Below are 23372 nucleotides of genomic sequence, written 5' to 3' on the forward strand. Positions count from 1 at the left end.
TCCCGGCAATACCGACGGCGGCGACGAGGGCGAAAATTCGCCTGGGTAACAGTCTCCATATAATTGCTATCGTAATAATAAATTATTTGGTGGACGCACGTCGATTAATTGGAATAAAGCATTTATTCTGCGCGCAGTAGCGTTATCTATATATATTTAAGAATTTATTTTCACTAAATTTACTTTAGGGACCCTGCTCCAGATGAACTATATTTTCTTGCATGCTGCCCTCACCATACACTTTTGTGACTGCTGGATGCCTACTGTGTGCGCCGGGAGCTTCCTGTGTTGTGAACGCGCACTTTCACGAACAACATATAGGAGCAGCATTCGCGGTAACGAACTAAAGACAGCGGCTCACATGGTCCGCACGACGCAGAGACGTAGTCGCAGGCCCATGACCCTCTGTGACATTATTACTGAGCAAATTCGCATGGAAGCTACGCACCACATATAGAGCCAAGCTCGCGTACACACCAGGCTCAAAGCGACGGTGGTGCCCGACGTCGTTCAAGGCGTGCTTCTCTTACGCGTGGCCGTAAATCGCCGAAGGGCGGTTCGTAACGAGCCCGTGGTCGTCGCTGTCTGTAGCTCCACGTGGACGCTAATGATGTGGTGCACGGGGTCGGACGTTGGTACCGCGGTCTTCAGCGCTCCTTTGGCAGCAGCGCTGTCGGAGGGATTTAGCGGGAGCAAGGAACTCGCGAGCAGTCCGTAAGCTTCTGATGACCAGTTGATGTATTTACGCGAATCTTGTGTTCATATATATTTTGTGTCGATAGATGAGGAGAACAAATATGTCTTTAATGGGAGATGGAGAGCTTAGCTTGGATAAACGCTTGGTATTCTACTTCAGGTGCCGAGGATAGAAAGAAATAAAAAAAGAAGAAAAGAAAGCTGGAAGGCAAGGTAGAAATGGGAGACGTGCTCAACACGTGAAAGATCGTAATAAGATACAGGAATATATGCTTTTGCTAAATTATAGAAAAAATATATAGCATAATGCTCAAACCGCCCTAGTGCGTCCACAATACCTTCCTTTTCTATTTTATTCCTCTCTCTCATCGATATATTCTCGTTTTATCTCGCTCGAGTGGGTGGCACCATTAGGGTGAGTTTACTTTTAAGCCCACAGCTTTTTCCTCTTTGTAAACTCTCTCTCTCTCTCTGTCTCTCTCTCTATGCCTTACAACTTAAAAGCATGGCTTGAGTTGTATTTGCGATCAAGCTGCTAAAACCAAACAATGATATACTTTTTTTTTCTATGCACTGCTCTCGATGTTCAAGGGCCCACGTTTTGGTGGAAGGTCAGCACTACAGCTCCTTCGAAGGGGTGACTGGGAGCGCTAATCCATTTGAGAAAGGTGCAGTACTGACAACTGCATCTTCCCATTGCCGGTGACATTCGTCTTAGTTCGTCTCGCAGTTGTATAATAAAAGCAATTACCTATAACGGAAGCCGCAGGTTAGCCTCAATGACCTACTGTCAGCTGGAACACATCCGTTCGACATCTTAATCAACTCTCAGTCAGTCAAGAACTTTATTGAAGTCCTGAGGAGTTTCAAATCGTTGGAGATCCCACGCCGGGAACTCCTCCGGCCGAAACCGTAGGCGACGCCCAAGTCGGGACGGGAACGTGGTGACGCTCCGCCAGTTCTTGGGCCCTCTACTCAACTCTGAATAAAATTTTATTCTCTTTGCCTTACTGGCACATAACAGTACGCCTTTATCAGTGGAGGGTTTCGCCACATTCATTACTTTTGAAGGTCCGAAGCCTCTTTGGGAACCCGCGTGGTAGGCCAGTGTCAGTGGCGTTACGCTTCTAAGCTCAAGGTTGTTGGTTCAAGCTAGGCTGCAGTGCCTGCATTTCGGTGGGAGCTAGATGCAAAAGTGCTCGTTTACTTATCTTTTTACCTGCACGGTAAAGAATCCCAGGAGGTCAAAATTCATCCGGAGCTCTGCACTACGGCATGACTCATAATAATATCGCGGTTCTAGCACGTAACCGGCCAGAATATATTCTTTCGGAAAGCAATTGTCAAGCCTCTGGTTCCCTACACCTGTTCGTCCGATTAAGTTCAGCACCCGCCTCGCTTTCTTGCACTGCTGTTTAGTGCTGGCGGTCATGTCAGCCGTGTATAAACGGTGTCAGTTTATCTATTTGAATGTGCGGTGGAGGCAATCACGCATTCTAAAACATAGAAGAGCTCGGGAAAACTCATTTGTGTGGTACTTGCGGTTACTATAATATGTGTTTAACTTCAGTTTGCCCTTTTCTCGCATACAGAAGGAGAACGTTTCGCGGGCTTGTAGCCATTAACAAGAACTGCTTGCTAGTCGCTGCCTCGCAGCGCACTACTAAATACCATGCATGTCGAATTTCGTCTGCTCACTTTCTCCTTAGGGTCCATGTTCAATGTTCAAGATCAATTGCAAAAAAAATTTTGAGAACCGTAAACGGTCTAGTTTCTGATAGTGTGAATAAATAGCTGCTTCTGTGCAAAACTTTCTCTTTTAGGTACGTGTGGATGCTTCAGGAAAGGCTCGCAAAAGTAGAGGATTTTGATAGCACAACGCAAATATACGCAACCATTACCGCTTGCTTGAAGTGAAGCATGACTCTGCTGCATCACGGTGACGATGATGATGTTTATTCGCATCCCCTTTGAAACGGGGCGGACACAAATGATCACCTAGCCTGCTTGATTTAATCAGGTTTTACTACATATATCGCTATACAGCCGTTTACCTATCAGATCTCAATCTTAACTTTCGTATGTAAGAGCTATCTCACTATATTGTACCGTTCCCAGCGCTTGAAAATGGCACCGGTTCTTTCAATCTCTTCTCTGCTTTTGTTTTTTCTCCACACATATTCTAAACGTCTCTTACCTATCTCGACTGCTGACCAGTTAATCCTTCCATCTTCTATGAATCCCAACGCTTCTGGAATGTGGACACTCCCTAAGGGTCTCGCTGGGCGAATGTCTTGGCATTTCACTACGACGTGCTGAGTGGTGTCCGCACTCCTTGAAGCACACACATGCCTCATCCCTGTGGCGCATATTTGCTGCGGTGTGTTTTTGTCATCAGGCAGCGAGCTCGGGCCTCAAGGAGCAAGGTATATTGCCGCTTTGCGTTATCATACAGATTTTTCCTCCTGATTTTATTTCTTGCTGTTTTTATAAATCTCCATGTTATTTTTTGTTCCCGTCGTTTGCATTCAATTACCCTGTCTGTTTCTGTCACTTTCTTTTTGATGAGTCCGGTTGCCTATTTACATTTTCTGTTACCGTATATTTGGTTGGCAACTTTTTTCCCTCCTCGTCCTCGATTCCGCTTCCACACTCTTGAAGCCCAGATATTTGTGCACGTTGACCTTCGAGAGTAGGCACCGAGTGCCGAAAATCTCGGAGGCGACGTACTTGGACTTATAGTCATTTCAGCCAATCACGAGTTGCATGCGTCGTCTGCCAAGGTGTTGTTCAAAGACTGCTAATAAAAGTATTAGACACCTACCAGTCCTGCAGCTACGCCAAGATTGCGTTTGTAGTATTTATTACCGATTTAGCCGAAGTTAGATTTCGTTGCAGTTATAGCCTTTAAGGTGATAGAGTGACACAAGCTTTAACGATGTGCTGTAGCATATTAACCTGGCTGATCGCCTGATATGCAACTCCAGCAGCTGGGTCATAATTGTCATTTATATATACATAGTGATCACATAAACACACAAGCCCTTAGGGAGTAATTTAGGGTAGGCTATAGGTTGCGAACACAGAGTTCTTCACAGCAGCGATGCTATACTGTTGAAGAAAAACAGCGCACGTTGCTAAATATATCCCTATGTTGGTGGGCGCGGGGCACAGTATGGATGAAGGTGAAACAGAAAGGGGCCGTTGGCACCACTTTCTATGCGATGTGAAAAAAAAAGAGAAAGAAATGGGGCCTTAATGCAAACGCAAGCGCTTGGGCTGGCGTGCGGGGCTGGCGACAGATGCTTAGGACGCGCCCGCGATACGGGTTCCTTGCCTCGTTTGTATTGATCTCGGCACTAAAGTACTCAGTAAGTTTGCGACTTTTCTTTCCTGATCAGTGTTTGGATTCAGCTGGAATTAGTAAGGCTTTATTCGCGGACTCGCTGTTATCTCCCTTTTTTTTCTGTCGTGGTCTGTGCAGTTTTTTTCTCGGCTTTATAGAAAGTTTCTCGCTTGTAACGTTACTGTGAAGCGAAAGCTAATCTCCGAGAACAGCAGTACAAACGAGCGATATCCCAAAAATCTGCTACAGAAATACTAGGCGCCACCTTGAAGCGGCACTTTGCTATTTTTGCGTTTTTATTTATCCCTCGTGCTTTTCATGGAACACGCCTGTATCGTGTGAAAACTGCTAACAGGTATATTTTGTGCGTACATGCCCTAGATGGAGCCTCCTTGAATATGAAACTATTGAATGTGTCACCAAAGCAATGCTGTTTTCTTTTTTTTTCTTTTGTAAACGCGGGAAGATACTCAAGCTTTTTGCGTGGGTTCAGCCTTCACGCGTTCCATGCCATTTCTAGAATGTCTCAGTCGATATCCGAGCCGAGAAGGGTAAGTTGTTGAATGTTGTATGAGCGGGAAATGTCAACAACGCCCCATAGCGATAAGACATTGCCAAGCAGGAACGGTAACACTTTTGCGGGCTAAAACCACTTTATTTTTAACTTACACATTGTGTATCGTATGTTCAAGATTTTTATTTCTCTTCTGATGCGAAGTGCCCAGGTGGTGGATGGAGATCCTCAGTTTAGTGTCCTTTTTGTCGCTGTTATGCGGGAAGCAAATTCATGGGCGCACGTATTGTCCATATAACATGCTCGTTTATATATTATTTCCTGACATTGTCGTACCAGGGGCCCAAGGAAAACTAAAAATGGAATCACGGATTTTATGCTTTGCGGTGAAGGGACAGAAAGTGAAATTACATCTGCATGCTCTCCATCTTTCGTGTATTGCTAAAACAAGAAGAGTTCACTCTTTCGGTTAAAGCGCTGCATTTTACCATTTCTTCATTTTTCTTTATTTTGTGCGCACTCGATGGACTTCCTTCGTTAGTGCATTGTCATTTCATCATAAACTTGCTTTGGCAGTTTTCTAATTTGGTTATTGTTATTTTTTTATTCTCTTTCCTTGGCATATACATTGTGGTATAGATGACGCTTTCACTGTGCAGATTTTCCATATTTCACAGCTGATAAAGGAAAAGAAGAAATAGTTCACTTCATGAAAGGCTAACTGTGGATTCCTTTCAAAGTACAACTTGATATTACCCCGTTCATTCTCAATCCTAAACTTACAGTCTTGTTTTTTTTTTCTTTTGTATTTTGTCAAATAGCAAATAACATGCGTTCCATGGAGGCTCAAGTGCTGTGAGCTCATTTTGGGGGGATGTCTTTCATTACCAATGCTTCAGTGGAAAAATGTCGTTGATATAAACATGGGTCGAATTCGTCAATTGAGGAGCAGTAGTGCATTGTCCAACCATCAAGCTTTTAATGGCCTGTTTAACAATGCGTGCAGCCATGCGCGCCATTCCTGTGTGATTTGTCTGCCTCTTCCTCTCTAGAATCATTCCCTCTCTTTCTCTGCGTTTTTTTTTATTATTCCATGCGAAGTGCCGAACGCAAGTGCGAAAGCACACAAAAAAATCAACAAACGCACAGGAAACGTCTTCTTGGAAAACGGAACAAAAAAGTAAGCAAATGCGAAGAAAGAGACCGCACCAAGATTATGAAGACATACGTTTAGAAACGGGATGACAAGGCATTTGATTAGTTGTGCACGTTACCCATGTGTAATATAGTAAGTTCAGAACGTGTGGACGAAGCTGGAGGGCGTACCGTGAGTGCGCAAGAATCAAATTGCGAGTGCCAGCCAAGCCAGCCAAGAATATGCTAGTGGGAGCGAGACAGGTTTAATTGAATCTACAGAACGGGTGTGATACTCCCTCGGCACTGCAAAGTGACCAAGAAAGCGCACTTGACGTTGTCGCGTTTAATAAAACCTTGCGACACGCACTAGCGAATCTTCCACGATTTTCTCCCCACTTTGATAGAATATTCACCGCTTAGAATAAATGAAAACTCGACACGGAACTCACAAAACATTGTGCGTCCCTTATTTACTCGCCACTCTGTGAATAGGCGGCGTGTGTGTTATCCTTCTCCTTCTACTTGGGCGCTTGTTCTACGCACCAGGCCTTTGCGTACAATGAATTTTCGCTGTGTCGTCCATGCCACACGTATAACAACTGGCTTCGCGGCACTGGGGTCGAGAGACGCCGAACAACACGTTAATAAACACAGAAACAGGAAATTCACTCAACCCTGTACCCACGACCCGCGCTTGCACCATCAGTACCATAACAGCACGGCTAGGGCGACGGCGCTTTGAGTTTCCATGCGATTGCTACTCAAGAAGTGTTCCGACTAACCGACGTTCAATTCCTGTTAAATCTACAAAGAGGTGCAACTTTAGACTTTGAATTGGTGTCAGAGCGAAGGAAGCGAAAAAAAAAGAGGTGCTGGAAAACAGAGAAGTATTCATAACGGCAATCCTGCAGGGGGAGTATAAATAAAGTACAAGCTTCGGGAAAATGTGCTTGAAGTAAAAGAAAGCACTGCGCAAGTGAATTGACGAGCGTGCCTCGGCTGGTATTCCAGAATTAAAAATTCCTATTGGGACCCCGGGGGAACTTTGTTATCCGTGAACGAGCTCGACGACCGCTTTCGATCTGATCGAGGACACTATAATAGTCGTGTTTAGTGCCACGCACGGTGCGCTGGCTGTGCTGGGTCCGGGATTGTTATTAAGTCCCGCTCGGAACTTGGCTTAATTACTCCGTTCGGAGGCGACGATAAGCGGTAATGAGGGTCTTAACAAAGCGTTACCTTGATTTTTGTGTGTCGCGACTTTTCGCTTTGCTCCGGCTCTCTTGCTTTCATATTATACCAGAGTGACCCGACTGTTCCACATCCATGGTGCGCTTTTGCTTATGTATTCGTTTAACTCGACTCTTAGTTTTCTCGCTTCTTATGCGTCTCGCATAGTTAGATAGGTTTGGGACCTTGAAGTCCTTCACAGTGTTATTCTTTATGATTTTTATTTGGGACAAAACATCACCGCTACTTCTTTTCAACATACGTGATAACATAATACCTCTCGAAAAAAAAAAGGGAATGTTGCCTTGCAATGGAAGAAAAATGTCCTCTGCCTCTTTATGCAGTGTTGACACTTTAGCAATTTGGTCGCCATATTTAGCGACTTTCTTGCCGGTTTAGTGACAAATTTTTCTATTTAGCGACTGGCTACTCTTTCTAACGGCACGACAGAACAATTGGTGACATTTTAATGGCTCTGTGACGCTGGCTGTGACATGGGCCCTGTGATATGATAAAGCAACGGTTGCGTTCACAGTCGTGCTCTTCACATTGTACTTCGCAGAATGGTGGCCTTCACAGGATTCCCAGTAAGCTCACAAAATGCGAGTTCTTTTTTGTTTTTGTTTTTAATACTTTACGAAACCAATTTGAATGGGTCTTTGCGATTCGGGTTCGGCACTTCAAATAAAGACATTCGATTGGTGGACATCCTCAAGACTTGCAGGGAGTAAATTCACCAAGAACTATCGTACGATATGTTAGGTTGAAGAGGTTTAAAACACAGCTAGTGAATATTTACACCGATTAACTTTAGAAAGATGCACAAAGATTGGAACGGCTGGGTGTGTTAACGCTGATATCATTGCTTTTGGACAAATGCCGCGTTTTCTGGTAGATCAAATGGCGGAAACGTAGCATTTAACCTCCATAAATGTCTCGTAAGTGTCATCACCGTGTTGACACGTGACCAAGCTCGTGTCGTAGAATGTAGATCTTTTAACAGCACCCAGAACTAGAAAATTTGCAGGGATGATGCGGACCCTGTAGGTTTGTGTGCTAGGAAGATTAGATTACTCTTGTTCTTTTGATTCGTGCTGCATTTGTAACTTTACAATCTGTAGGTAAATGTCCAATTTCAGCTGTCATCACCCCTTGCTATGCAACTGTATAAGCACACTAAAGGTCCACTACACGCTAATTGTAAATTTATTGTTTACTCCTCACAAGGACCCTAGAAAAACGTAAGCGGTTGCGATAAATCATTTACGCCACGTTAGCTTATATTATAGCGCCCTAATGTACCTACGTTACCTTAAGTTTACCTAAAAGTTTGGCGACAACTTCAGCGAATTGACAGCAATGTTAAGGGTAAATTTAGCTACCTTTCTGTCAGACTTTAGCGACATGCTTCAAGAAAATTTCGGTATCACTGTCTGTACGTCCCCCCCCCCTCCCCCCTATGAAGGCAACAAAAAATGAAACCAAGGGTAGCACAGGGCAAACTAATTCTTTTAATTTTAATGTAGAAATTATCAAAATAAATGGAAATGAAAGTGAAAAAAGCTTTTGCGGAGTTGCTTTTTGTCGGCTTTCATTTTCTTTACGTTGTAATTTCTACGTTTCAGTTAAATAGCAAAGCAAAAAAAAAATTTTCTATCCTTTTCTGGGTTTAATTGTCCGTTGGTATTATATGATTGTGACTAACAACAAACCGCGGGCCCTCGGTTCCTCGTCTTCATGTGTGGTCCAGTGGATCTAGGACTATATCCAGACCTTATTTTCACTCAATAGCCTCACTCCGCTCTAAATTTTTTCAGCCTGAAATGCTTATATTTATTCATCACCACCACCACCACCACCACCACCACCACCACCACCACCACCACCACCACCACCACCACCACTGAGTACGATCGTTTTCCTCTCTGTCATTTCTAGCCCCTATCCCCCATCCCCAGTGTAGGGTAGCAAACCGGAGACTCACATCTGGTTAACCTCCCTGCCTTTCCTCTTCATTCTCTCTCTCTCTCTCTTTTTCTGAACGAGTCGATCGTTGTTCTGCAAGTGTTATTACGGTGCGAGTTTTCAATGGTTTGCAGCTGTGCAAAAAATTGTGAGAGCTTTCTATGAACTTAGGAGTTTCTAGGAAGTTAGAGTTTAAAGAGAGGCTGGACATGTTAGCGAAATACACTTGTTGGGCGATAATCTCACTTCTTACACAGTGATCGCACCATCACGTGAAGAGCACATCACCCACAGACACGCACGAGCCCAATTACGCTGTTTACGAACTTTCGTTAACCAACTTCCTACAATCACTGACCTGACTACTATCACTGACTTGACCTGACTACAATCGACCTGACTATAGTCAAGTCGATGACAATTTTCCCTTTCGTGCCGATGGAAAATGTGCAGTTACCTTCAGTGACCCTTAACTGTCTCCGTGAACATTTGCGTGAGGTGATCTCATAAATGTGGACCGAACAAATAAATAACCAAGATTTCAAAAATTGCTTTATTTTGTTTCAATGACTGGCCCCGTATTGATGCATATTTTGAGCTGAGATTCAGTCATCTTTATACTTATCGAGTTAGCTCGGCAGTCAGCTTTTGTTGTTTGCAGCGTCCACGATAACTTTAGCTCGGCAGCTGACGCGACAACTACAGTTGTTTCGCTCATTTTTAAAAAAATTTACCAAAGGAAACAAACTGGCCATAAATGACTTCTTTTTTTTCACAAATGGGTAGTTTCGGCGTCATTTTGCAGAGTGTCGCGTGCCGTTGTCGACATTCACTGATTAATGACATCCTGATCGAGAAAGAATGATGCGGAGGGAGCCGACGTCGTTGACACTGCAGTTTTTGCTGTTTCATCGATCTGGGTCGGATGAGCTTTCCACTCCTCGACCATTCGGGAAATACGAAAAATCGCAGGGACGTTAACAGTGAGAACAAAATGAAAGTGAGATGAAGTGTGGCCTTGTCGTGAATGTGAAACTGTCGCTCATCCAGACGCACGCCTCAAACGCAGCTTATACTGTACATCGCAATGGTGTGACGATATATGGCGGGATTGTTTGTCGGCGAGTGAGCATGTCTGCGCGTATGTATGTATGTATGTATGTATGTATGTATGTATGTATGTATGTATGTATGTATGTATGTATGTATGTATGTATGTATGTATGTATGTATGTATGTATGTATGTATGTATGTATGTATTGTGGGGTCTCAGCCAGATGTGGGGTCTGATATGTGGGACTCTCTCACACCGTACTCTTGGGACAAAGGAACGACAACACAGTAGTGCAAACAATCACAAGGGCATTTATTGCACCTTTCATACATCAATGCCTGCTAGCCGAGTTGCTATCCACAAAACATGCCGATGGGCGTGCGACAAATCTAGAAGTCCGACTCACCGCGTCCTCGCGAGCGAATAAGTTCGCTCCATGTTGGATCCCAACGCCTGGTCGTTCGCGTGTATAGTCACGCGAATCGTGGCGCGTTCGAAGGCGGCCACACGAGGCGGTCTCGCAGAAGCATCGGTCGCCGCGCGCGCGGAATGTCCGCGCTGTTCGGCGACCCGCCGGGAAAGAGGGCCGCTGCACGTGCGGCACGGCACGTCCGTCCCGCTGGCTGTCTGGAACCCAAGAGAGCAAGCGCCTTCCTTTCGGTGCCCAAGTAACCCGGCAGCCGCGCCACACTGGCGCCATCTCTCGGACTGCGCTTCAACCACATCGGCCGCGCTGACGTCACGCAGGCCACGTGGGACCACAGGAGACGCGCTACATCAGGGGAGGCGCGAGGGTCGCGCATCCCCACAGTATGTATGTATGTATGTATGTATGTATGTATGTATGTATGTATGTATGTATGTATGTATGTATGTATGTATGTATGTATGTATGTATGTATGTATGTATGTATGTATGTATGTATGTATGTACGTATGTATGTATGTATGTATGTATGTATGTATGTATGTATGTATGTATGTATGTATGTATGTATGTATGTATGTATGTATGTATGTATGTATGTATGAGCGCAGTACTCGTAGTTTGTACTTTTCCTGAGACTTTATGTGTGCAAAAACATCGTGACCCCGCATTTGTTCACTATATCAAACATTCAGGTTGCCCGCGCTTATATTCAACATTTGTAGTTGATGTGTCTCTAACTCAGTTGTCCTTTCCTTTACAAGTGACTGTGGCAACCATTAACTTATGCGTATATACTGCTATAGTCACTATTGCTTCACAACGGCGGGCATGTTTGTTATTTCACTGAGGCTTCGACTGGGTCTAGCTAGTACGGCATTGTTCAGTTTAGTGTGCTGTACTGTTCACAAAAAGGACGGAAGTAAGCGAGACTGACACACACGTGGGCAAACTTTCATTTCTTTATGGTTATCAGGCGCACGTCAAATATATTACGTCCTTTGTGGGAACAGTAAAGCACAATAAATAAAACGATGCTTCCTCAGATTGTTGAGCCCCGATGCCGGGCCGCAACCATGGGCTGTCCAGAGTGCCCACGATGCGGCGGTCGGGTATGGCCTGACTGTCCCAACGTGGGTGCGGCCCGCAGCGCGCTGAGTCGCGTACCTCAGGACCTTCATTAAAGTTTTGCATCCATCCATCCATCCATCCATCCATCCATTTCTCACATATTTAATTCGGCCGATACCACGTTCCACTTCTCTCCCCCGGCCATCGTTATAACTTTTTATTACCTAATTTTTTTTTTCAACCCGCGGACATTCTTAGATATCGATGTTAGTTTATTATTCCATCTCATATCCAGCAAATGCCCACTCAAACTGCGCAACAAGCGCGCTTTCCTTTCAATGAATCCTCGTATATTGTTACGCGTTTATGCAAATACAATTCCTTGATTTAATTCATTTCTTTCTTCCGTTGTACAGATTTGATTGCCTTGACGCAAGCAAGCCCATGGCCACGCTGCATCTCGAGAATATTTTTGCAAAGGACTATTCTTATCGCCGAAAAACTGCCAATGCTAAACTTCGTAGTGTCATATGTCTATACACGATAGCGCCAGATAGTGTATGCTGGCAGTAGTGTTTTTTACTACACTTGTTAGCGTCAAAACATTATTATTATTATTATTATTATTTGTTTTGCACACATATACACAGGTAACAGGAAAGGGAAAGCGAGGAGCAGGCTGGCAACTGCCACCGGAAGGGGCACAACGCCTGCCTACTCTTCTGAAGGGAGGCGACAGCAACACAGAAATGGAAGATAGGAAGGAGGGGAGGAAAAAGGAAAGAGGAAAGGAGAGCAACAGGACAAATCTAAAGACCAAAGTAAAACACTGCAACAGGACAAATCGAAGGACTAAAGTACAACTCTGCAGCCGGAATTAAAGTGACGCCGCGTCGAACAGCCTCCACAATTATCAACCACGTCCACGGCTAGTTCGCTATGCGGCTGATTGTGTTCTCCACGATGAGACGCCAAGTAAAGCTGCACGTAATCACCGTTTCACGTACTCACCTGCACGTAATCACCGGTTCACAATATACACTACAAGGTGTTTGAACCTCCCATCTTCGAAGGAAGAAGCGTTAGGGTACAACACTGATCACACACAGTTGGGCCGGTCACTGAAGGTCACGCTACAACAGAATGTCGAATGTTCATGCTACAAACGTGAACCTAAGTTAGTTAGGTCTATAAAGGTTAGTAGGGCGCGATGGAACATGGAAGTTATCGAAAAAGAAACAAGAAAATATTACGAAGTTATTGACTTTGGCGTGACATAAGAATAATCAAATATCATTGTTGGCTTCTTATTTTTGATTATCTTTTTCCAGAAGGGGGGGGGAGGCAATTGCTACGAAGAGCTAGTATAAAAAGCAAACGAGCATCGAATCGAGCGCCACAGAGTCACGATAGACGCAGATGACATAAAACGCGCAACGCTTAATCCAAAACTAAGCACGCATGAGCAACCCATGCAGCTTCCATTACGTTCCTGGCATGTGCAATTGAGTGATGCTATTTGTAGGGTACGTAAAACTGTTGAATATCCCCTACTCTATAGGTTATATTTCAGCCGTCTATAATGTATAAACAAAGCCGCACAATATCTGCTGTTAACTTGAGACTATATGTATCCTTCGTGCAACAGCGACAACCTTGGGGCTCTCAGCTCAATGCGGCATGCATGCCTATAGGTCCTGGTAGTTTCTACGATCTAAGCAGGGTTATACCGGCTGAATGAGCGCCTGCTCGGAGCCCTTTAACAAGCACGTATGCCTGTGACCTCCAAGTGCATTTTGCATTACGACCGCCGTGCTGGCTCGAAGCGCACGTGGTGCAAACACGATCGAGGTGTCCATTACGCATACTGGGCTTATCACCGGCTCGTGAGCTGCCGTCATCTCCCATTTCTTCAGAGCCGTGGTTCTACACGTTAAGTCCTGCCAAAAACCCTGTCTGTTTCTTTTTCTTATCTTTATCTTAGTCGATAAAACGGCATCTCTATCCCACCTGGTGGACCGCGTCTTGTTAGCAAAAGAAGTAATTCTGTTCCAGTAAGTTGATGCAACGTACTGAAAGTTAACCAGCGCGAAAAGAAGAAGACGGAAGAAAAAAAACAGCACTGGACTGTACAGTTCAGCGCTGTTCCCGAGTTTATACGCGTGTCTCTACTGTAATCGTCGTTACGTGCTGTTTAACTTCCACAATAGAAGCTTCACCGCCCTTCTTCTCTTTGCCTGCTAAAGTTACCAACTTATATTTAGTAACTTTGTCTGTCTGATCTCTTCGTTGCCGTTGTCACTCTTTCATCTGCTTTATAAAACTAAGTCCTCTTGAAGCGCTTGTTCCATGTCCGACAGCTTGTGCTGCCTCTGGCACTTGCAGCTTTGCTCGCTTTTCTATTTTTCCGCGTGGAAAAGACCTTTCCCAAATGTGCGGGATTCGCCACCCTTTGAGAGCCGCTTTGTCATCTCCAGCGTGCGCTGGCATTTGTCTAACGCGTTATAAAGCCGTCGGAGGAACACGTGATATGCATTCGTAGAATACGTTTGTGTGAATAAACCGGGCAAATGGACGAAAAAATGAAAACAGACGAAAATAGTGATAGAGACTATACCAAGTATGGTTTCCCAATTTAACGTTTGGCGTGCTGAAAGGTGGGTATGCGAAGCTCCACATCAGAATATTTAAATTTTATTGACCCCAATGCTTTGTGCGATCGAACAGGACATTAGTTGAGTATAAAAATGAGTAACCAAAGAAAATAAAATGCCAAGTTTCAAATGAAAAATAACACTTCTACACGCAACGACTGATGAGCTCTTACGTTGTGTCATTAATGTCATGTTTTATGTGCACCAGATATAGTCGCCTTTCGTTTTTTTCGTTCGTTTTTCTCATTTACAGGCTTCTCAGTTGATTGCTTAGTTTACATGTTATCCTGTTGTGAATGGCATCGCATGTGTCAAATAATGTAAAAGCTAAATGAACTCCTCACAAACTTCTTGTTTAAGTTTAGAAGCCAGAAAACATATTAGAGACTCGATTCGATGTTAAAAGATCGTTTACCTTGACTACTGTAATGGATTAGAAATTTTGACTGTTCAAACACGCTTAGTATCTGAACCAAGCGCACTGAGAGACTAAGCAGTTTTCTTTCTTTCGAGTTAAGCACGTGACCACTACAACATGTTTGTGCGGTCAGCACAACGCCACCGTGTGCCACCTATACTGCTCGACTGTCCCAGGCACATTAAACATAGACAGTGCCTCGAACAAGAACTTCGTTTACTTGTTTCACGCGTACTTTTTCGCTTGCCAGAGTGGGAGGTCCATGGTCATCGAAGGTACGAAGCAATGAAATCACTTCAACGCTTCTTTGAAGACGCTGACATTTGCGTCGAATACTGAGTCATCTGCATCGTGTGTTCCTTATTCTTGCAATCAGAAAATTCTAGGCCCCAGGCATTCTCGAACTTTATTGCAACGAGAACACTTCGATAGAGGCTTCTTAGCGCTGATGCGCATTCATCTGTTTTATTAAGGTACCGCCTTATGCAAGAATTATAACTTCTTGTAATCATGTAATATTAACCAAGAGAAAATGGGTAGCCCTCGATAGCAAACGGCGACAGCTCCTTTGCTTTATTTGTCTAAAAAAGAAAGAGTAATACATTGCCTATTGAACAAAATGTTGAAACACGTTATAGTCAAGTTGAGAACACAACATGCACTCATTGTAAGAGCTACTAATTTAACTTCGCGCCCAGATAATGCAGTTGCAGCTGCTGAAGTGTGTTTGTTTCTGTGTATGTGCGTGCATGTGTGTGTGTGTGTAAGCTTATGTTCGTTTGTTCATGTGCGTGCGAGTGTATGTGCTCTTAGGACACCTTACCATGCTTTCGTTGTTTGTTCTTTTCATAGCAAGTATAGCGTGACGGACGCCTCCTAAACGCGTCACCACGTCCATTCTATTATGTGATAAACAAAATCGCACAAGGAACACTGATGCATATAAACAGAGAATATGAGGCAAAAAAGACCGCTTTTCCGCTCATTTTCGTTTTCCTCGCAGGACAGCAGCTTGCAGAGGTTAAGTGGACGAGAAAAGAGCTAATCTCACCACGCAGCGGACGGGAAACGCGGCGACAGGCAGGAAAGCCTTTCCTTATGGGCTGTGAGCGCGGGAAAAGCAGGGCAGAAACGGCGAAGAAAAACCCGCAACACCAGAAAATAGAAAGAGAGAAGGAAAAAGCATGAATAAAGTTAATGCAGGAATGGTGAGTGATGTGAGAGCCTTTCACTGCCTTCTTTTTTTTCTTCTCCTCACGAGAAACGTCTTTATCTCTCTTACCCAGTGCTTTGCGTCCAGCTGTTGGCAAGCATGGGTGACGTCTCCGTCCTACAGCATCGTCTGCGAACAGGGACGAACGTCGACAGCACCGCATCGGAGGCATACTGCTCCTCCTTATACGGCATGCGTAGATCGAGGTGTTGGAGGAGGGTTGAAGCTTTGGTTGAGTTTGTAACGGCTAATTTCGATAGCGTTCACCGCGCAAAATATTATGGAAGTAAGACATAAACACAGTGAGTGTTCTTTCACTCTCAGTCTGTCACTCATTTCCGCACTGCGTGTGCGCTGCGAACTCCATCGAAATGAGGCATTAGAGCTTCCTTTTTGAAGTGCATAAAGCTACTACATGGTAGCAACGCTGGTCTTAGAATGGGGAGGTGATATATGCGCACGGTTTAAACGGAGAACAATTAAGGAAGATGACGCGTCATTAAGCGGAGTGGAAAATGAGAAATATTCAGGTCTTAGTGACGGAAGATACTGACAGGGCCAAAGATGGCCGTAAAAAGTTTATTTAAAGCGACCCTGAATCGATTTTGACGACATTGTACAAATTTACTGAGTCGTTAACGGTAGGTTCTTGTGACCATTAAGCGATCCATATAAGCGCTCAGTGTAAAGTGTGTAATTTATTATAAGAATTTTAAAATGTGCATCGCTACCGCTCGCAGCGGCGCCACTGCCCTGAGTTTTCAGCCGCAGTGTTACAATGTACGTAGCTGGCGCCCGTGACGTCTGTTGGGTGAGCTATCCGATTCGCTATCCATGCAGGTTGCGTCATCGATAATTTTTGCAACTGTATAACGGAATGACAGTTAGTTTGTTGTTATAGAAACTAGAATACACAAAGAGAATACACAAGTCTGTCACTACCCTCAAGCACTTCCGGCGCACAGCAAGTGTTGTCTGCTTGTGTTACAACGTACTCCGTATTCGCGCGAGGTGCGCGGTCTGCGTTGGTCTCGAGGTTTCGTTTCGCGACGAACCATGAAACGGCGTTGTTGCATTGTGCGCTGCAAATGTAGTGACTGGCGACATGCTAAGCTGCGATATCGTGTCCCTCTGCAATGACAACAGGTCAGCTCAGTGACCGCAGCTCATAGGGCTGTCAGTGTCCGATCGGCGCCAGGATCTACTCCTTTGCAGCCGTCACTTCACGCCCGAGGATGGCTACCACAGTAGAAGGCTTTAGCGTGTCTGGGATTCCAGCAAACGCAGGTGGACTGGGCGCTTTGCCACATGGGCGGATGCGCAAACGTGAGCGGCCTGCACGGTGCAGCAACCTGGTAGCAGAGAGCTTAACCAGACAAGCTCACATCTAATATAGCAGTAACCAAGTTTTTCTACTTTACTGCTGGAGAAAATTTTTGACAGTAGCGTAATAGGGATCACATTGTCTGTTTTATCGTTTTAATTGTTTTACACTTGGTTATAGCAATATTAGCTCTATATTTAACTGGTTAAGCTCTGCGCCACCGGCCTACTGCACAGTGCAGGGCGCTCCGGCCGCTAACGTTTGGCTGAAGCCCCTTCATCACAGCAGTAGTAGTATGGAGGGGCTTTAGTTTACACCTCCGTCCATCCGTCAAAACCGTCAGATGCCCTGCGTTTACCGGAATACCGGACACGCTTAGCGCTGAGACAGTACGCTCGCAACACACGTTGCTTGGATAGCTCTCGCTTGGAATTTGCGACCAGGCGGCTAGCGGAGAACTTGGAGAGCTTTCACGAGCTTGCTGCGAGACAACCGGGAACAGACGACACGACGTCACATCATCACGGAGTCAGTGAAGGAGGAGCCTCGATCACTCGGGAATCTAGTTGAGGAGAAAAGCCACGGCACGGAGAGGAGGGTAATTTGTAATCGTCCGTAGCTCCCTTAATATGAGACGACTCACCTAAATTGCGGCATGTATGTTTCACTGTAGCTGTATCCTACGTGTGTACAAAATTTGTCCGAACCCCTTCGGATACCCTTAAAGGTAGGGATGGCGAGGAGGGCCGGTTCAGCAGAAAGAACACTAGCGCATCCAAACGAAGTCATCAGGCTGTATTATGGAAGTGAAACGTTGGAGATAGAACAATATTGAGGCGATAAAATTGATATATCGAGGTGTTGTATTTGCGCACGAGCAGAATAAGCATATAAATGGAATGCTGGGTCCTGTAATCAAACATTCGCGCAATTTGCAGCGACAACTTATGCAGCGATGATGGGGCGCGAATATGAGCGGGGATCTTAAGTCCCGTACAGGAGCACAGCGGAGAATAAGGGACGACATAATGGCGGGCTCAAGATAAAGCTTGGCGCACTTGGGCTCTTTAGAACATACCTAACTGTAATGGGGAGTTGTCTTGTCGTCTAAATGCAGCTGCTGCGGCCGGGGCACCAACCAGCTACATTGTGCTGAGCTGCAGGTCACAGTCACCATGGCGGGACGGAAGCTCTAGCTGGAAAAATACATCGCAGAAAGCGAAACTAAAGCCACCGATTGACCGTTTGTGTATGTCGTCAGCGAAGACAAGTACTACTAGCAAAGTGAAAACAGAATGTCTGCATAGCGCAGAATGGCAACGGCCGTCTCCATACGCCAAGCTCAGAGGAAACACGTTCACAAACTGGAGGGACACTACGCGCTTAATGAGAACCTGACTACGTGATATAAAACAGCACCGAGTGGAACAAACTGCGCGAGATTCCCGCCTTGCTACCGACCAAACGCATTATAAGTGTCGCGAGAGACGGCGGACGATTCGCTCCTCGCACAGAAAGAGCGTTAAAAAAGCACGTGGCGTTAGACACAAGGAACGGGTAATACAAACACGCTCATACAAAAAAGAAAGAAAGAGAGAGAAATATCCAGTGACAAGCAAGTAAGAAAACTTCACCTCGTCTTTGTAGGAGAGCTTACGCATGGCGAAGCACCTAGGCGAATTTGTGGGGGCAAAACGGCGTGGTTGCAGCTGCAGTGCCTTCCGTGCCATACTCCTCGTTGAGCTGCTGATTCGCTGCATGCGTAATGGGGCGAGCTTGCCGCCGCCGATCAACAAACTGCGCAAGGTGGTTTGCCGCTCTTGAGGAACGAAGCACTCGTATTCCGGCCGAGGAAGAAGAAAAAAAGAGGGCCCACTTCGGCTTCCCGGACAGCCCAGCTCATTTGTGGCCCACCGCTGGCCGTCGCGCACGTATACCGGCGTGTGTATATTAAGAGTTGCCGTATCTGTCACGCAAGAATCATAGTTCTCTGCGCACTTAGAGCCTGCGTGACTGGAACACCATCTTTGTTCTCCCCTTCGCCGCTCTTTCACGCTGGGTCGGGCCCTTGGGCACAATAAGCGGGATCAGATTGAAGCAGCGAATCTGGCGCGCTCTTGTGTGTCCTACACCCGTACCTCGGCAGGTTCCGCATCTAGGTTGTCTGAAACCTGCGACAGAATATGCTACGTATGTCTCCTGGAAGTCTGGTGCCATGATATTACTGCGATATGTCTTCTCTGCTTTTTCAGAGACGACAAACACTAGTAATCAACATGTCTTGAAAAATAAAATAAAACATTACTTAAGCGCTGCGGTACAACACTGCGTAAAAGACCGTTCTATGTGCCGTAGTCAAATTAACCAGTGGTGCAGTCAAACTATTCCTAATAAGTATAGGCATGCTTGGACCCGAAACGTCTGATGCTTATTAATAATACGTTTTCTGCTGGCGTGCTTTGTATTCAGATTTTTTTTATTGCCAGATGAATTTGATATCAGACCACACGAAATGTCGTCAAACCATGAATTTCTTAAGCTATATATATACATATGTCAGGCGGTTGGCCACCATATATTTACTGAAGTTCATGACTAGGTTGCACTTGCTGTCCCTCCGAGTGTCTTCGTTCAATGAATGCTTCCGTACGGAAGCCGAGACGTGTAGTACCTATCAATAATAATTTTGTGGTCGGGTCGGCGTCCTCCATTTAAAGCAAACAGATTTCTTTGCATCTTTCGCTCGTTTTCGAGGTTGGTTGGTCGTCGAAGGTCGGACTCTGCAAAAAAAACCTTCGTTCGTTCGTACGTATCTTTTCCTCGCTCGCTCGCTCATTGGTTCCTTCTTACGTTTGTTCCTTCATTCTATTCGTTTACATTGACAATCATCGTCGATAGTGTCTGCACAGTTTTTATGGTGGCACAGATTCTCTTCTAGTCAGCGCAAATGAGACCATGCCGAAATGGAGCGGCCTCGTGCAAACCCATATGCCCGCTCCGTCTGAAAGAAGTGCCATGGCCATGAATATCGACAAAAACGCGCGTAGCACTCGGTGTTTCGCTTCTTTTTCGTAGGCAGTAGAGAGAGAGAGAGAGGGAGAGAGAGAGAGAGGGAGAAGGTTTAAGGATAGAGAGAGAAAGGCAAATAAAAGACAGGCAGATTAACGAGATGATAAAAGTCATCAGGTAAAGGTAGCAGTAAATTTACAGGAGAAAGGGAAGCAGTCTCTGCGGTTTTTAACTACATCTGGCACGCGTCTAATCAGTAGTTAAAGAACATATTTGCATATTGTCGCTGCGAGTCGATCGCCCATTCAGGAATGGAAGTTTGCGGTTCAGGGTTTTGCGTTAGCACTAACAAGCATGCGTAGAGCGCACGACGAATCAAATGCGACCGGAGATGTGGAGGGAAGTGTAAAAGCGCGCATCTTATGCGGAAATTGGACACGAGTGGGGCGACGCTGAAAATAAGGTGAATGCGTATTTACGAAATTGGTAGATTTTCTTCCAAACCACCAGTTTTATAATATGCATAAAGAGAAGTTTCTTGCGGCTGCGCTCCGCCCTCTTCACCTAAATGTTATCGCTTTCTTTATGAACTTAGATATTTCAAATCAGACGCACTACTCTGTGGTATCGCCTAACTTCTTGATTAGAAAGGATTTCGTTAATGATTTACGATGGATTTCGTTAATGATTACAGTTAGAAATACGATAAATATTTTGTGTAGAATATGCGAGAGCTACAAGATATAGAAGAAAAGAATGCTGTAATCAGAAATGTATATATAGTTCAAGTACGCAGAAGAGCTCGCACGTGTCCATGCCACATGAGCGCAGGTAAAACATGAGAGAACGAGAGAAGTCAGAAGGGAAAGGCGGGGAGGTTAACCAGGCTGAGCGTGGTAGGCTACCCTGCACTGAGGAAGAGGGTAAAGGGAATGAAAGAGGCGAAGGAAGAAAGAAGGTCACAGTTTGCCAGGAAGAGCAAATTGAACGGTGTTCATTAAACCACGGCCGAAATGTTCTCGTCGGGAGATGAAGGTGTAGTACGAATAAAATAATATGAACACACGAAACAAGTGAAAGCTTGCGAACAGAACGGGCGTTCGAATTCGTGTAAATTATTTCTCGATCTTCCTTTCATATCTTAAGCCTAGGTCGAGCTACTTGAAAAACAAGCAAGATGAAAAAAAAAAGAATCGCTGACCTTTTCAAAGTGAGGTAAATTCGGCACCCTGCCTCCTTCGTATTTCTTGTTTGCCTTCTGCCTTATACAGCTTCCGTGTAAACAACAGACGGCCGCCCGTTTCCGAATGTAATCCGCTCATCCTGTGGTTCCCATGCCCGCGTGCGGTCGCCTTAGGGTTCAACGGCTGCCTGATCTGATTGTGTCGCTGTCCGTTTTCGTTTTCGTTTTTGTCTTACTACTCGGCCTGTAAATCTGGAAGCATTTGCCGCGACAGGCCAGAATCTCCGCAAATCTGGAAGGGGGACGCGGCGAAGTACGGACATGCTTGACCGTGCCGAACGCTTGCAAAGTAAATTTGCTTCGACGCACCGAAGCTTCCCGCAAAGCTGATCCCATTGGAGCCTTGCGCCGTTTGGCGGCTAGTGAAAGAAGCTTGCTTTCTTTTTTTTTTCTTTCTTTTTGGTAATCGGTCGAATACATGCGCTTCCTATGAGTTTGCTGCGCGGTCTCTCTGTGTGACGCTTCGCGACCGCGGGGCAAGATCTGTGGGTGGGAGCAGGACGCTGAAGGACAATGTAATGAACTAAAGCGCCAGGACTGAGAGAAGACGCCTAGAGTGTATACGGCTGCGTTCAGGAGTAGGTAGTAGAGCTATAGGGAGAGAGAGAGAGAGAGAGAGAGAGAGAGAGAGAAGCACATATGGTAAATACGCAGGATGTGCATCTGTAAGTCGCCAGCTGCAGCGCTTCCATCGCTGTAGCTTGAGATGAACCGAAATGTGTGTGTGTGGGGGGGAGGAAGCTATGCAGCCTCAGTCAAAATACTTCGCTCAAAGGAGTTGTTATCACTGGTTTTCAAACGACCATCGAAGAAGAAAAATATAGGAGGGACAAAATACCGCAACGCAATTGAAGACGAGTGTGGTGCTCCAACTCGTGATCGCACGTTGAAGTGCGCGGTTGGTATTAGTGTTCCCGCTCTGCAGGGAGAGCCACGGCAGAGCAGCTAATAATACCGAATAAAAAAATATTGGCATAGCTACTGGGAACCAAACGTCTCAGCAAATCTCGATTCTTGCTCCGTGATCTCGACGCAAGAGGTCACGTGCTGGGCCACCACTGTGGCTTCGCGGAGCGTTCGCTTGCCAAGGGTGGCTGGAGACGTAATGCTCCCTCCAATATTGCCAAAGTTACCAGGGAGAGGGAGGGAGGGTCGAAATCTGGAAACATTTATTTCATAAGCACTGTTCGCACTGGCCATATAGCGCGTTTGCTGGCGTTATCTTCTCTATACAACGGCTGGCTGGCATATCTTCTACGAACCGTTCTGGTGTGCGTAATGGGCAGTAGCGAGTGAATTGACCTTCGTACAGCCGCTCATGCAAGCGCTCTTCGTGCAACAATGTATCAAGTTTATGTATCATGTAACATGTCATAGAAACTTCTTTATTCACTGATTACATTGTTTTGCATTATGAAATGTTCCAATTACACAGGAACGTTATTTAACACAGCTCGGACACCGGACTGCTGGGCGGACTTTGTGATTACTCCTATCATGCAGCGAGCTGTCTTTGGATGCCGCACGAGAGAATTTTTCTTGATTCAGCCTCCTCGTGTGATGTCAGATGAAGCACAGCCCCAATCATGCTTACCGCCACAAAAGCAGGTGCCGTGCCTATTGCTGTGTTGTTGCACAGCTCTCAAACAACGGATGGCTACAGCCTTGCGTTTCAACTGCTCAAGGATAGTCGCCCATCACGCCCCGGCAGCAGACAGGTATAGGTTCCTGTTAATGAAAAATTCTATCTTGTAGCTAATCACATTAAGTGGCACTAGCTATATATAGAATTTGTTGAGACGTCCTGAAAATGTATTATAGGTCACTGTTGGCCATGACAAGAATTATCATCTCAGATGCTTCTTCAGAGCAGCAGTGGTGTTTCATACAGACGATTATTCTTCACACTATAAAGGGATTATCCAGTGTGAAAGTAGTGTTTTAGGTTAGCAGGGCAACCACTAGATACAACTAGAAGATAGACTCATACATGCCCTGTTTGCTGCATAGATCACATTCCTTTATTGGCGAGTGTTGTCTAGAGGCAATATATTAATAAGAATGGTTTCC

At 45.3% G+C, this 23372-nt stretch overlaps 1 long non-coding RNA gene across 1 annotated transcript in view; it reads left to right on the forward strand.

The window, feature by feature from the left end:
* LOC139060595 (uncharacterized) overlaps positions 1–15960 on the forward strand; it is a 49257-nt gene extending 33297 nt beyond the window's left edge. Inside the window, exons 2-3 of the long non-coding RNA XR_011514953.1 lie at positions 15517–15721; positions 15800–15960. This is a non-coding gene — a long non-coding RNA (uncharacterized lncRNA). The remainder of the gene's footprint in view (positions 1–15516; positions 15722–15799) is intronic.
* Positions 15961–23372: the final 7412 nt, after the last annotated feature.

Source organism: Dermacentor albipictus, chromosome 5 (genome assembly GCF_038994185.2).
Source record: "Dermacentor albipictus isolate Rhodes 1998 colony chromosome 5, USDA_Dalb.pri_finalv2, whole genome shotgun sequence".
In the NCBI taxonomy this organism is placed as follows: Eukaryota; Metazoa; Arthropoda; class Arachnida; order Ixodida; family Ixodidae; genus Dermacentor; species Dermacentor albipictus.